The sequence below is a fragment of the Pleurodeles waltl genome, chromosome 5, assembly GCF_031143425.1.
Source record: "Pleurodeles waltl isolate 20211129_DDA chromosome 5, aPleWal1.hap1.20221129, whole genome shotgun sequence".
Classification (NCBI taxonomy): domain Eukaryota; kingdom Metazoa; phylum Chordata; class Amphibia; order Caudata; family Salamandridae; genus Pleurodeles; species Pleurodeles waltl.
This window is the reverse complement of record NC_090444.1, coordinates 1355504884-1355520114: the sequence shown is the minus strand read 5'-3', so window position 1 is coordinate 1355520114 and position 15231 is coordinate 1355504884. Positions and strand designations below refer to the sequence as shown.

The following is a 15231-nucleotide window of genomic DNA, read 5'->3' as shown; positions in this document are numbered from 1 at the left end:
TTACGGAGGAGATGGAGGGGTCAGGTATTTGCCACAGAATATTCAGCTTACGCAAGAGGAACCCTAATTTGGATTAGAGCGGGAGTTCCATTTGTGCTAGATTCCTCCAACATAGACAGGGAGGGAAGATTTGTCATTCTAGAAGGGAAACTACAGGGGCTCCAGTTGACCCTGAGTTGTATATACGCCCCCAACCAGGAACAAGCATTATTCATGACAGGCCTGTCTGGGCATCTCACTCGTCAATGCACGGGGGAAGTACTAATAGGAGGAGACTTTAACGCAGTGCTTGATATCGACCTAGATAGGTCTAACCCCCCACTGCAGGGAGCAACATCAATTAAAGCAGCAAAAAAACTAGCAGAGTGGCTGGACGCCTGGGGACTGGTGGATGCTTGGCGGCTACAACACCCTGTTGCCAGGGATTATTCGTTTTACTCGGGCCTCCACCAGGTACATACTAGAATCGACAGAATAGTTTGCACAGCAGGGCTGGCCCGAAATATGACCCACGCGGAGTACCTTGCCCGCACAATATCTGATCATAATCCTCTATTGATGACATTGAATGTATCTCGGGACAGACCTCCTATACCGGCATGGAGAATGCTTCCGTCGGCCTTGGAGGACCAAGCGTACAGGGAGGGGGTACAAAGCTACTTAGAGGAACACATAGAGGATAACCGGGGATCCACTTCCTCCAGAGGCATAGAGTGGGAGACACTCAAGGTGGGGACGCGGGGTCATTGTCTGGGACAGTCAGTGGGGATAAAACGTACACTTGAGAGAGAATTAAACGCACTGGAGAAGGTCATCCACGAGGGGGAGTTGAGACAGGGCCCCACAAGACAAGCGGATGAAGAGTACGAGAGTGCGCGTAGGGAGCACTCCCGAATAGAAGAGCGTCTTAGATGCCACAGTGTGCAAAGATACTTGGTATCCATGCAATCAGAGGAGGGGAGATCCGGTAGACTTTTGGCATGGCTAGTGCGCCCGAATGGTGATAGTGGTCCTATTGCAAGTGTATTGGACAGGGGCGGGACACGCAGAATTAGTCCAGAATCCATTAACGACGCATTCAAAGATTATTATACGTACTTGTATAGGAAGCCCACAGACTTGGAGGTGGGGATCCTTGATGGTTTCCTAACTCGGATGTCTCTGCCGGCTTTGAGCCCGGAGGACGGGGCCGGCCTGGGGGGTCCAGTGACTGCAGAAGAGATAAACGAAGCAATCACGCAGCTGGCTCCTGGGAAGACCCCGGGCACAGATGGTCTTCCGATGGATTTTTATAAAAAGTATAAATCCTTATTAACTCCCAGACTGAAGGAAATGTATATGGAGGCGGTAAAGAATGGGGTGCTCCCTTCCACGCTCCGTGAAGCATTGGTTGTGCCGCTCCCAAAAACAAACATTAGTGATCCATCGGTGACAGAATTTAGACCACTATCAATGCTAAATAGCGACTTTAAGATCTTGAGTAAGATACTAGCTAATCGGTTACTGCCCCTTATGCCGACCCTGGTGCACCCTGACCAGAACGGTTTTATTCCTGGTCGCAGCACCTCCTTGAATCTTAGGCGGATTTTCTCTATAATGCATATGCCTGATGAGGCGAAGCCACCAGCCGGGACCTTGCTAGCTGTGGACTTTGAAAAGGCCTTCGACTCGATCAGATGGGATTACTTGAGGGCGACAATGTTAAAAATGGGCCTGGGTGGTGGCTGGGTTGCCTGGGTGGACCTGTTATATTCGTCCCCATTGGCAAGGGTCAAGACGGGTAGGACGGTCTCAGCTGCTTACCCAGTGCATCGGGGAACTAGACAGGGATGCCCCCTGTCTCCATTGTTGTTCGCGTTGGCGATGGAACCCTTAGCGGCGTGGGTGCGAGGTGAAGGAGCGGGCAGAGGGATTCGGTGGGGACCAGGGGATCACATTATCTCGCTATATGCAGACGACATTTTGATATACCTTAGAGACGGGGCGAGTGGACTCCCCTGGGCCCTGAACGTACTTGAGGAATTTGGTTTAGTATCAGGATTAAGACTTAACCGTAATAAAACATATGTGTTCCCCCTGACGTCTGGATATGGTCGCCCCATAGCGTGCCCGGTGGACCTGAAATGGGCTCCGCGTACATTTAGATACTTGGGGATCCAGATCTACCATGGTATGGCTGACCTAAGAGAGGGTAACCTAGGTGGAGTGCTTCGTTCGCTGAGATCATCAGTAACATTCTGGCGCTCTTTAAAATTGTCAGTGATGGCTAGAGTGGCGCTATCCAAAATGATCATGCTCCCCCGACTGCTCTATTACTTTGCCAATTTACCGCTGCTAATACCCCGGGCATGGTTCCGTGATCTGAACACATTGCTTAGAGAACTAATTTGGGATAGTGGGCGAAGACGTACCACTCTCGTGACCATCTGCAGGCCTCCCCAAGCGGGAGGCCTGGGGGCACCTGACTTTGAGGCATATTACCTTGCATCCCAATTGCAGTGGATAGCCGGGTGGCTTACGGGTCGGGGCCAATTGGATTTATATACGGCCCAGGGAGTGATTGATACGGCGTGGATTGCGGCAAACATGGCAAACAGGAAGTTAACTCTCCCTGGGAACAACATAATGATAAAAGTGGCAATAGGATGTTGGAAAAGATGCACGAAAAGAGTAGGAGTTGGTCACCCGTATTCTCCAGCTCTGCCGCTGGCAGTACTTGCTATAGAACCCAGGGGGAGGGGGCCGGGAAGTATGGGACTCAGTCATTGGCTAGCAGCGGGAATAGAAGTAGTGGGAGGACTTTTCAAAGAGGGAGTCCTGAGGGGATTTGTTGACTTGATGGAGGAGGGTGTTCCCGGTGGACAGTTTCTACTGTACGGGAGACTGGTACATACCCTTAGGGCTCACTGGGACACGGCAAATGCGGAACCTGACACACACGGGGTCTTGCACTCACTGATGACATTAGGTGAGGAAACACGTCTCATCACCAAGATATATCGGTCCCAGGTTGAGGCAGCTTTAGACCCCCTACGTTCACTGAGAGGAGGCTGGGAGGGCACGGTTGGTCGAGAACTCACAGACTCAGAGTGGAAAAAGATACTGGCTTACCCCCGGATGGTGTCCCGTAATACACGCTTAAGGTACCTTCAATATAATTACCTGCATAGAACATACCTCACACCCCACAGGCTGTTCCGTATATACGGTGGATCTCCAGCGACCTGCCCGAGGTGCGGGGGGGGTGGGGCGAATTTCGACCACATGGTTTGGACTTGCCCGGTGATCCAGACTGGCTGGAAGGAAATGTTGACTACCTTAACTGAATTGCTTGAGGTTGAGTTAAGACCCAGCCCCGAGATATGCTTGCTGGGCCTTGGACCAACGGCACTCCGTGGAAAAGTGAAGGGGTGCTTTTTGGACCTCACCCTGGCACTATATAAGAGACTAATCTCGAGGGGCTGGAAAGCTGCGGGTTGTCCTTTACTGACTGTCTGGGAGAATGATACATTAACGTGGGCTAGAGCTGAATTACAGGTCCTAAAAGCAGAAGAAGCCAGGAGTATCCGCCGGGTTCCCATAGCTCCGGGGTGGGAGAACTTAGTGACGAATTGGGAGAGTATAACTAGGAGATTGGTGAACCCAGCAAGAGAAACCAGCGACTCCCAACCCACGCCGAGGTCGGAGCCAGGCGATTGTAGCACATAGATAGGCGCCCAGAACAAACCCGACCTCCACGTGGCTTTCATTAAGTGTAGAGGCCTGAAGGCAGCTGGGCCGTGGATCCCCACCTCGCCATCGAACATGATAGGCAGTGTGCGTGCCCCTCCGTCTACACGGCGCGTCCCTGCGCCCTGGGTCGATATCACCCCCTGCTTAAAATTAAAATAAAAAAATGGATCTGACATAGCACCTTCAGTTCAACAACTATAAAAATCATTTGCACATAGCCGCATGGTTGGCCCTGTGTGGCCTGTTCTTGTTTATTCCTGCCTCTTCCTCCTTCCTCCCACACCCAATTGGGTGGCACCTAACCCTCTATATCATTATTCCAAGTTACAAGGAAGAAGGGGTTTAAACCTGTTGCTTGACTATTGCTTATGCAGAACAAAGAGCTGTAACAAAGAAAAGTGATTGAATAAGTAAAAGAGTAACTGGTTGAATAAAGACAAATAAAACGACTGTTAATAAAGATTGAGCAATAAGCGAAAAAGTACAAAATAAGAAGCAGATATAAAAGTGCATGTGAAATGAATAAATATGTAACGTTGTAATAGCAAAATGTTAATAAAAATATATTCTAAAAAAAAAAAAAGAGTAATTCTCCTTCATAGAAAAAAGGTTATACATTTCACAAGTTAATATTTCACTCATAAACAAAGCAATTACCATCTCTCTGAGGAGTAATAAGCAGGAAAATAATTCATTTGTAAAATTGAAATCAGTGCAGATTGTCAAAAACCATCCTATAAAAGAAAGTCTGGAAAAGTAAATGGATATATGAGAGAAAATATTTCCTTTTTATAGAGATGTGGTTGTTCTGCTCCTTTTGTAGTCCAGGAAACTAAACAGGATAAAAAAAAAGACCGGAGCAGTCTCAGATCTGATGTTTTTAAAAAGGTTTACCAGCTTTTTAAGACTATTTAACCTCTTTTTTTATGTATAGAAAGCTCTCACACTCTTTCAATGTACTATCCAAGTATACCTCATATCTGCCTTCACAAACCTTCCAAACACCTCTGCTGGTCCGGACTCCTACTTGCACAAATCCCACGCTTCAGAAAACCAGATCCAGTGGTTAAGTCTTCTCCTACAATGCTCCTTACACATGGAATGACATGCAGCTACACACAAGAGTCTCCTCCTCACTTCTTGAATTCTGCAAGAAGATGAAAACTTGGCTTTTCAAGTAGTCCCACTAGGTCCTCAGGGTGCCTAGACTCGAACCTGCTCAGAGCCAGGAAACCCTCCTGGTGATAATGCGCTCTAAATATCTGTATTACATCACAACAGAAGATGTGTTGTTTAGGTAGAGACCTAAAATGTGGGCCTATGGCAGTAATAACATAGAAATAAAGGCAATTTCTTTGATCTTGTGCAAATCAATTTTTCTGTGACAAAACTTTGACTTCTAAATACGGAGGATTATCAATTAATTCATTATTTTAAAAGGGTTGCTTTCCACATAGAAGAAAATTATTGAATGGAGCACATAATTAGAGCTTATGCACATCCAGAACCCTGCTGTATAGTTTTTACTACAAAGTGCTCAAGCTCCATGTAATGAAGTTTGTTATCTTCGCAGAGAGATTTAGACAACTCTTAATCCACACTTTACTATTGATATTTTCAGAGCAATAGTCACATACTGATGCCAGTTTTAAAATCACTGAATTTAACATTTTTATTTGATTGACAGCAGGCATCAGAACAACTGCCTAAGGTTGTGCTTTGTGGACCTTTGAAACATAATCAGTCAATTTATTAGCACTTTCACCAGACTTTCTACTTTCTGGTTGAGCAGAGTGATATGCCTATACGAGGCAGTGTTTTACTAGCTTACCTCCTTTATGTATCAGCACTATGTTGGCCATCCAGAGGTCCTGAGGAAAGGATCCCACCTTTGTAGCCTTATGAAAAATATCACTAAGAGGGTCCATTAGTTTACTTACCAGGCTTTGAAAAAAGTTCAGACAGGAATCCGTTGGGGCGAGGATCCTTTCCTACTCTACACTGAATTATTGCCACCCTAATCTCTTCAATTTTAATATTTCCATCAAGCATCTGTCTGTCATCATTAACAAGAACAGTGGTTGGAATGTGCCAATAAACTTGCAACACTCCTGTCCCTCTGCTCCCCCCCCCATCTGAGAACTATATAGGCTCCCCAGGTAAGTTGCAAATATCTCCGCCATTCTCCCCTGCAGTGTGGACCATAGCTCCATACTTATCCTCTATGTAGGGCATCCATTGCCGGCCACCTCCCTATGCGCCAACCACGCTAACAGTTTACCTGCTTTATTATTGACCTTATATTGTCAGTGTTGCTTGGCCCTATAGTACGCTTGTTCCTCCTGCTTCACCAGCCTTCTATACTCATCCACGGTGAGGGCACTTTTGTATATCAAGTTGGGCTGGGCAGTCGTAAAATCTCCACCTACCAGTTTCAAAAGTTATCTTCCAGGGTTATGATAGTCCTAACCTGTTCCTTCTTTCCCCACTGGAACACAAGAGATGAGATACCCAGTGATCACTGCCTTATGTGCTTCCCAATCATTAGCTTTTGATTGGACCAAAAGTGATGTTCTGTTGTCGCCGCAGGAACAGTTTAATCTGTCAGTTCCCTGGGGTCCAAATGCCAACCCTAGTGGATAGGGTGGGTCGGGGTCATCAATCATGTGATCAGTGGGGAGTGGTATAAAATTCCCAGTGCCACATAGTGTGTGTGTGTGGTAGAACTGCTGCCTGTGTCCCAAGTGTGAAAACGTAGTCCAATAGTGATACAGAACGGCTTTGTCCGAAGTATTGCCTGCCATTAGGATTTTCCTCCCTTCTTAGATCCACCAGCCCCTGGCCTTCGTGAAGGTGCGAAAACATATCTTTCTCCCTCACCCTCCAAAATTGTCTACATTCCCCAAAGTATCCCATCATACTCTCGTCACATCGGGATATTGAAATCTCCCCCACTAAGTGGAGCAGTCACTCTTAGCTTCCCTACAACCTGCCCCTGTAGCCCCAGTGGGAGATACCAGGAGGCCACAGTCAATTGCTTTCCCTCCCTACCCCACTCTTCACAAACAAAACAACCCACCCGAGTCAGTCCATATTTGTGGACCCATAATGCGAGGAATCTTCAAGGCAGAATTTATACTCCCTGCAACCCTCTTGTGAGTCAAGACTGAGCTAATATTTAGTATCTGCCCGTTCCCAGAAACCCACAAATGTTCCCTACCAACCAGGTTTCTTGCAGAAAAACAATATCGGGATTGTGTCTGCACAGAAATTTAGATACCCCCCTCCTTTAGCTTATGTGCCAGCTTATGTAAATGTACAAACCAAGATAAGACTTTGAGCCCCTTCCTGCACCCATTGGTCTGCCACTGTGTAGTCGTATGTTTCTGTGAGTAATGAAGAGTCCTCAGAGTGCCCCTGTTTTTCTGAGAGTGCCTGTCCCCATAACGTGTCGGTCAACCCAGTCTGCTGTATGAACTCCATACATCATGAAACCACTGTTTTGAAACAAGCCGCGTCCCCAGTGCTCAACGTTAACAGTTGCCCTCCCATTACTTTTAACAAACCTCAACATGAATTTCTGTGTTCTATGTCTCCTTCCATCACCTATGTAATGGAGTGTCACTCAGTTTGTAGGAGTGTGTTCTATGTCTTTAAATGCACGCCACTGAACTTCCACCCCCTCAACCGTAGTGCCACGAGTATCAATGTTTAATCAGGGTGGCCATGGTCTTATTGCTTCATCCTCTCCTGCATCCAATGCCACTACTGTTGCCTTGTCTCCTGGCCTCCTGACACTTTGGTGATGCACATCTATTTCCTGCTCATATGTTTTCCACCGGTCTCCTGCCCTCGAGCCACTCCCAGGTCTCTTTCTGGTGAGCCAAAAAACCAGGAGAGTCCCCATGCCAAAACCTTCAAGAACACCTGGACAATTATCATGTATTGCAGGTTTGGTCTCTGAAGGTTCCACTTCACATTATTGAAGAATCGGCATCAGGCATGTACCTCTTGGGAGCAGTCTGGGAAAATCATTGTGTGGTTCTCAAATTTTAGGGGACTTCACTGGCAAGCTGCACTTAATGTATTGCGGTCCCTGAAGATGAGAATGCTGGCCAGGAGGGGCCACTGTCTGGCTCTGGGCTTGGGCATGGCACCAGGCATCCGATGTGCTCACTTGAATACAAACTGCGGCAATAGCGCTAGAGTTGATTGTGTGAAGCACCAGATTTCCCATAAAACACTCCATGGCTGTCCCCTCTGCTTTTTCTGATACGCTCAACAGGTGCACAGTGTTATGCCTTTTCTCTCCCTCAGAATCTTTGGCTCTGGCATGTACTCAGCGGGTTCTCTCATTAACCTGGTGCACCTCTGCTTTCAGGGTTTGAATGGACTCTGTGTGTCTGTTAGAGTGACCTCTGGAGATCTTTCTCATATCTGTGCACAGGAGATTGATATTCACTGCCACTGTGTTGATTTTGTTTTCAGGGCCGAGCAGGTATCCTGAATGGCAAGCAACAATTGTCTGAGGGAATGGTCACCCTCTCGCACCTGCTCCTGGGCCTGTTGTGAGCTCTTCCCCCTCCACCACTCTACCGCAGAATGTATGCTTCTAAATTCTACTGGCCTGCATGGGTTTGGTAGATTTGTTGCACACCATTTTCCCAAGTCGTGCATAAGGTTTTCTCCACAGAGCTAAGAGCTCGGTTCCAGGTACAGTTCCCCACCAGCACAAATATACCCAAGATCTCACTCCACTACTGCAGATGGCCCATGCAGTCACCATGGCCGTCAGGCATGCAATTAGTCTTCAGGGCTCAGGTCTAGCTACCACCTGCCCTATACAGCAGTCCTGACTTGGATTTTGGCTGCAGCACACCCGAGATTGGCCCAAATTGTGGTGTTGCATCATCCTTCCCCCAGCAGTGTCCCATCCACAGGCAGGCACCTCACCTTCCACCAACTGGGAACGACTGCTGTCAGCAGGGAGGCCACGGATGGCAGGCGATTCACTACTTCATCAGCCACAGCTTGCAGTACGCTTCTCAATCCACCATGGCACCCACACCACAACAGACAGCAAAAATGTTGACAACTGCTACATCAATACTGGATATATATATAACATTTGAAACTGTGACACGTATATAATTAGTAAAACAAAATATACTTCATCTAAGTGAGGAAATAATAAAGAAACAGAGAAGTTTAAAGCCAAGCCTATTAACACCTTAATTGTATAGTTTTCAGTCATTAAAGTGGAGCTGACCTAATTTGCTAAAGAAAACAAACAGAACAAAACAAATATTAATTTGAAGTGATAAGCTGTGGTCTAAGTGGTTTTCCTGGAAACCCAAAGCAGACCCCTGCCTTCATTCCCTGGGTATACATGAAGTCCTTGTTCCACTGCAGTAACCCAAAACACCCCTGCAGGGCTCCAAATCCTGGCAACTTCTTAACTGTTCTGGCAAAGTGTGTCAAACAGATTTGGGAATGTCATAACTTCATTTTTACCCTCTAAATTATTTTTAGTTGTCTGAAGAGCTTTCCCAGAGTGGTGCATACATGTCAAAGGGTTGAATGCCTAGAGATGTATTTTTCCTGAGTACTCAGGAGCACATCCAATCACTGATTTGTGCACCAGTGTCAGTGCCTTTAATTTGAACCTTCCCTCACAGGGGTTTAGTGCAGCTTTTTCAAAATGTATAGTGTGTGTGTGTCACCAATTGCATTTATTGTTGTAGCTGATGAATTTTGCATTTTCCGAACACTGATTTTAGAAATCTTCACAAAAAACGCAGAATGCAAGTCTCAATGGTGCTCTACTATTTTTGTGCATACAGTATTGCTATTTTACAGTAAAAAATAATGGCGGAGTTGGTTTCAGAACAAGATGATGATTGCTGGTATTTGAAATCAGATTGTTAACTTGAGCATTGACTTATAGTCTCAAATTTAAAAACTTTCTTGTGGCATTCACTTTGTCATTAACATTATATTATGGTATTTTCTACCAGTATATCGGATAACTTCACCTACACAGTATTGTACAATGTTACAGAGCAAATTAGCATAACCCTCAATTTTTGTTAATGTAGACTAAAGTAAGTATAGTCCATCTATTGTTTAAGATTGCTTAGTATCTTCTTTGCCTCTCTCCTAACTTTCTTTGGTCCACTCTAAACAATGCTTGATTATTGTCAGCATAGCTGTGAACGCAGACTGCCCCAGCCAATAAGAGATCATGAAAGTATACCAAACAAATACTTAAAAGCAAAGGGAGATACAATGAGGATGTTTGTGATGGACCACATGGCACTTTTTTCTGTTTGACATAATTTGACCAATTTTTATTCTGGTCTACATTTTGATAGAACTAGACTTGTGCATCTATCCGCAGCCCTCACCATATAAAGATAGGGCAGTTGAAGGCTGCTGATAAATTCAGGAACGTGATTAATGTTTTTACACATCCTCCATTATGTTATAGGTTAGGTTTGTGTTTTTGGTTCGGTTACAACTTGTCACAACAATATTGATGAATAATAAATAAATAAATAAATAAATAAAAACAAATTAAACGTACTGTTTACTGTTGTCATTCTACAATCGGCATGGCACTTGTATGATCTACATGTCAAAACCAATAAAGGCAAATTTACTTAGCAAAGCTAACTCTAAAGCCAGGAGGTAGGCTTACCTTTTCAGAACCAGTAAAGGCGCTCAAACTTCAAATCATTCAAATCTGCCTACAGAGGTTACAAGGCACACTGTTAATTGTTTGCTATTTGTATTTCTCTGCTCTTGTTTTAGGTGTTAGCAACCATTAGTCATGAACAATAAATGCTACCAATTTGTAACAAAATATATATCTAGAACAGTGGTTTTGTAAAGCCTTGATTTTCAAGCATACTGATCAGTGAAGATGAACGTCTGTTTGTGAACTATTTAACCCTTTCTCTTTACCCCAACCACCCCACTTTTGACGCAGTAGTGGGGTTTGATAGCCCAACACTGCACCCAGGTACTGTCATAGTGGACTTCACATAGGGTGTGCCTGGAGTATGTGGACCTCATCTCAGCCTACTACTAGGCAAAGATAACATTCTCAGACATTTTTTAAAATGAGTCCCCCACCCCAAGGGGGTCCAAGGTAATGTGGCTTGTATGGATCCTACTATATTTTCTTACCAACAAGACCAACACAGAGACAAAACAATATCTAAATAAATGAATTGGATTTCCTCTCACTTTCCACAGGGGAGGGTTGCAGTATTTGGATCCCAAGTTGGCTGTTATCCAGTGAACCGTATGAACTTGGGACATTTCCAAACCTAAAGACAGAGGGGAATCCAGATGAGTGTGCCTTTCACAGATCTCTGCATATTTCCTGACTCAAACGGTTCTGCCAATGTCAAACTATGGGGGAATAAAAAGGAAGTCCACACAATGTGCGATTTCGGGCAAACTTCTATTGTGTATTTTGGATAAGAAAAAAAAACAGTGGCATTCACACAAACACCACCACCATGCAAGCTCCTGGTGTGACTTTTCAGAAATGTTTGGGTTCAGAAGGCTAACATGGATACCAGCAAAACCTATGATCAAATACCACACCTACCTATGTCGCCAAAATGATTTTAAATAAAGAATAAAAGAAAGCATCTTAATGTTCCCACTTTACATTCCGGGCCTTTTCACACGTAATAAGCCCATCCAAAAAAGTGAGGTACTGTCAGAAAAAGTGAGGGAACAATGGGTGGAAGAGCAGATTCCAAAATTTTGCTTTTCAGAAATGTGAGCAAAACTCATGTTTTGTTGTCAGCAGGGCACTCTCACATAAGAAACAATTTGTGGGATCTACGAAAGCCACACGCCCTTTACTTCCCTGGGAGTCTAGCTTTAAAAGTGTCTGGGCTTGATAAGTTATATTTGGTGCTGGTCAATATACCGTAGCTACCCACATACCAAGAATCAATTTAATTAAACTAAAAATCTTGATGTTGCCATGGTGGATCTTTCCTTTACTGTGTGGTAGGCCCACTCACATGTTGACTACTATTTTTTTTATCTGGAGAAGCATCGGACACAGAAAATATGTGATATTTATTATCTAGTAAATTTCTTTGTATTTTTGGCTTCCAAATGTATATCAGTGTGCATAAAAGAGCACATTTTGTAAAATGCCCTATGAATCACATGATATTATGGTGATGCCCCAAGTTTAGAGTGATATGAATAGTCCCTATTCCTAAACTCAGATTATTGGGCACATTTCTGAAATAAACACCTCTCCTTTATATGCCTATTTTTTATTCAACTGATTTTTCATTATAAATCAATCTTGGTCAAAATATGAAGACAAATATTTATAAGACGCAGCTCAGTTCATGCCTCTGGATATTGGGTGTTTTATATATCAACAACGAAAAGATTATGATAAATATAAAAATGTATAGCTTCTACAAATTACCATCAGACCAAATAAAAATATTGATTTAATTGTCACAGAGGATCTAAATTAAATTTGTATTTCTCCTCCCTGTTTTTACCTCTTCTTGGCGTTTTCCTCATCCTCAGTGCAACACATTCTAGTTGTTTACTAGGCCATGTCTAACACTCAAAAGAAGCCTACAAAATAGGCGCTGCTCCACATTCACATCAGACCACAGGCCTGAGCCTGCCCTAAACTTACAGAGGCCATGTACAGGCTCTTGATGACCGCCGGGTACTTTTCAAGGACTCCCTATAATTTTATTTCTTTGTACTGCTTTTCTGGTAGTGTCTAGATCCTGCAATGCACAGTTGACTGGTGTGAGACTGTATTTTGTTTGTTCCTCTTTTAACTGTATTGATTTCCATGTAGTGTCCCGGCAAGGGAGCTTGCCTGGTGGCACAGGAACTGCTCGGCTTTTTGTTTTGCCACCATTGTTATCCTCCCTTAGGCTTTTTCTCATCTTGACTGCAATGTGCTCACATGGGTTAGGAGACCAGGCCCACCAACAACAGAGGCCTACAAAATAGACATCAGCAGAGTGCCAAAGGCAAGTCCATCTGCATTCAGGCAGCACTCAGAGCCAGACCCCTTTTTAACCTGCTACATGCCAAAGAGACAGAATTATGAGGAACTCGTCATTGTACTCTATCAGTACTCTTCTTGCAGGTCCTGTCTCTTGCACATCAAATAGCCGATCCGTTGACCACCTCTTCATCTTGTTGCTGGCTCACACCCTAGAAAAACACATCAGCCTAAAATGCTACCTGATCAACGCTTGCTCTTAGCTAAACACAGACCTCGTGTATTTGACGTTATTACTGAGCACAATTCAAAAGCGCTACTCCTTATGGGAACCAGGCTAACCATGCTTCCATGCAGGACATAACTACCACTGTCCTTCTGGAATACTCGCTGATCCATCAAGAATGCACAGAGACTAGTGATCATCTACAGATTTTACCTCACTGGTACCTTTCTGTGAGAAAGTGGATTATTTTTTGAGGTGGTCGATGGTACACCACAAGGAATAACAGCACCTTCTTGGTAGGTACAGTAAACGTTTTAGTAATTTAAACCTGAGCTCAACCCTTGGTAACTATGGCACCGAGCAGACAGGCTTAACTTAAGAATATGTGTAACATGTTTAGAAGTAGCGTAATAGATTAAAACGTTGGAAACACAACATAAATCCCACTCCAATTTATGAAATTAGAAAATAGTTAAATGAATAGAATTACAGCAAAATGACAAAAATTCAACAAGGGGAACGAGAGATATGACTTTTTAACATTTTAAATAAAAGCAGTGCCAAAAGTGCATTTAGTGCCAACCAGTCAACTGGTTGTGCTCGAACGTGATTTAGGATCGACTTAAGGCTGACCGTGGCAGATGGCAGATCAGATACAGACTCTGAGATTGGCCCAGCTTGAGGTTTTTGGCAGGAAAGCACCCAGCAGGAGAAATTAAAAATTGGTGCAAAAGGAAGGCTCCTCATCAGCTGGATACTTATGGCCCCTTTGCCCCCTGAAGATCTATACTTCCAGGACTGGGGCCGTATCTACAGAATTTAGGGACTACAATTTCCTAATTGCAATTCTTACTGAATCGCCATTACGAAATTGCAGTTTCTAATGTACAAAATAATCATTTCTAACACTTGTAATTGGTTCACAAATCTACCTACCACATGAATATTAATGAGGTACGTTGCAATTTGCGACCTATTAGTAATTGTCTGTGACTGTTTTCAAATAAAGCATTTTTTTTTTTTTTTTTTTTTTTTTTAAATGCAGCCAACTTTCTCATGGACCACTTCAAGCTCTTAAAAACGATTTGTTTCACAATTCACAAACGGGTTGGGCGTCCCTTGGGGACCCCTTTCCATTTGCTAACAATTACCTTTGAAGAGGGGGGAGAAAAAGATGGGACTAAGGGGGTGGGGGGAGGAGGGTAAAATAATGTTTTGCAACCATAATTCAGTAGCAAAACATTAATACATACCAATATGAATCTGTATCTGGGGAAGCGCTGTGTGATCTCTGGAGGCGGGGCAGGAGCCCTTTAAAACTTGTTTGCGCTCCCGCCGTCGCGGGAAGCGCTGTGTGATCTCTGGAGGCGGGGCAGGAGCCCTTTAAAACTTGTTTGCGCTCCCGCCGTCGCGGGAAGCGCTGTGTGATCTCTGGAGGCGGGGCAGGAGCCCTTTAAAACTTGTTTGCGCTCCCGCCGTCGCGGGAAGCGCTGTGTGATCTCTGGAGGCGGGGCAGGAGCCCTTTAAAACTTGTTTGCGCTCCCGCCGCCGCGGGACGCGCTGTGTGATCTCTGGAGGCGGGGCAGGAGCCCTTTAAAACTTGTTTGCGCTCCCGCCGTCGCGGGAAGCGCTGTGTGATCTCTGGAGGCGGGGCAGGAGCCCTTTAAAACTTGTTTGCGCTCCCGCCGTCGCGGGAAGCGCTGTGTGATCTCTGGAGGCGGGGCAGGAGCCCTTTAAAACTTGTTTGTGCTCCCGCCGTCGCGGGAAGCGCTGCGTGATCTCTGGAGGCGGGGCAGGAGCCCTTTAAAACTTGTTTGCGCTCCCGCCGCGCGGGACGCGCTGCGTGATCTCTGGAGGAGGGGCAGGAGCCCTTTAAAACTTGTTTGCGCTCCCGCCGTCGCGGGAAGCGCTGCGTGATCTCTGGAGGCGGGGCAGGAGCCCTTTAAAACTTGTTTGCGCTCCCGCCGTCGCGGGAAGCGCTGTGTGATCTCTGGAGGCGGGGCAGGAGCCCTTTAAAACTTGTTTGCGCTCCCGCCGTCGCGGGAAGCGCTGTGTGATCTCTGGAGGCGGGGCAGGAGCCCTTTAAAACTTGTTTGCGCTCCCGCCGTCGCGGGAAGCGCTGTGTGATCTCTGGAGGCGGGGCAGGAGCCCTTTAAAACTTGTTTGCGCTCCCGCCGCGCGGGCGAAGCCCGGGCCAAGGGCGGGCCCGTCCTGCGCCCGTCAGCGGCTGACAGAGGCTGGGCTGGGCCACCCC

At 45.4% G+C, this 15231-nt stretch overlaps 1 protein-coding gene across 3 annotated transcripts in view; it reads right to left on the bottom strand.

Moving 5' to 3' along the window:
- Window positions 1-15231, bottom strand: part of IBTK (inhibitor of Bruton tyrosine kinase) — a 487897-nt gene that overhangs the window by 438125 nt on the left and 34541 nt on the right. The window contains exon 1 of one of the 3 annotated variants that reach the window (XM_069235619.1): window positions 10433-10454. The exons of the other annotated variants lie outside the window; for them this stretch is intronic. The gene's annotated coding sequence lies outside the window, so the exon portion shown is untranslated. Of the gene's footprint in view, window positions 1-10432; window positions 10455-15231 lie in introns of those variants that run through there. 3 annotated transcript variants of the gene reach the window in all.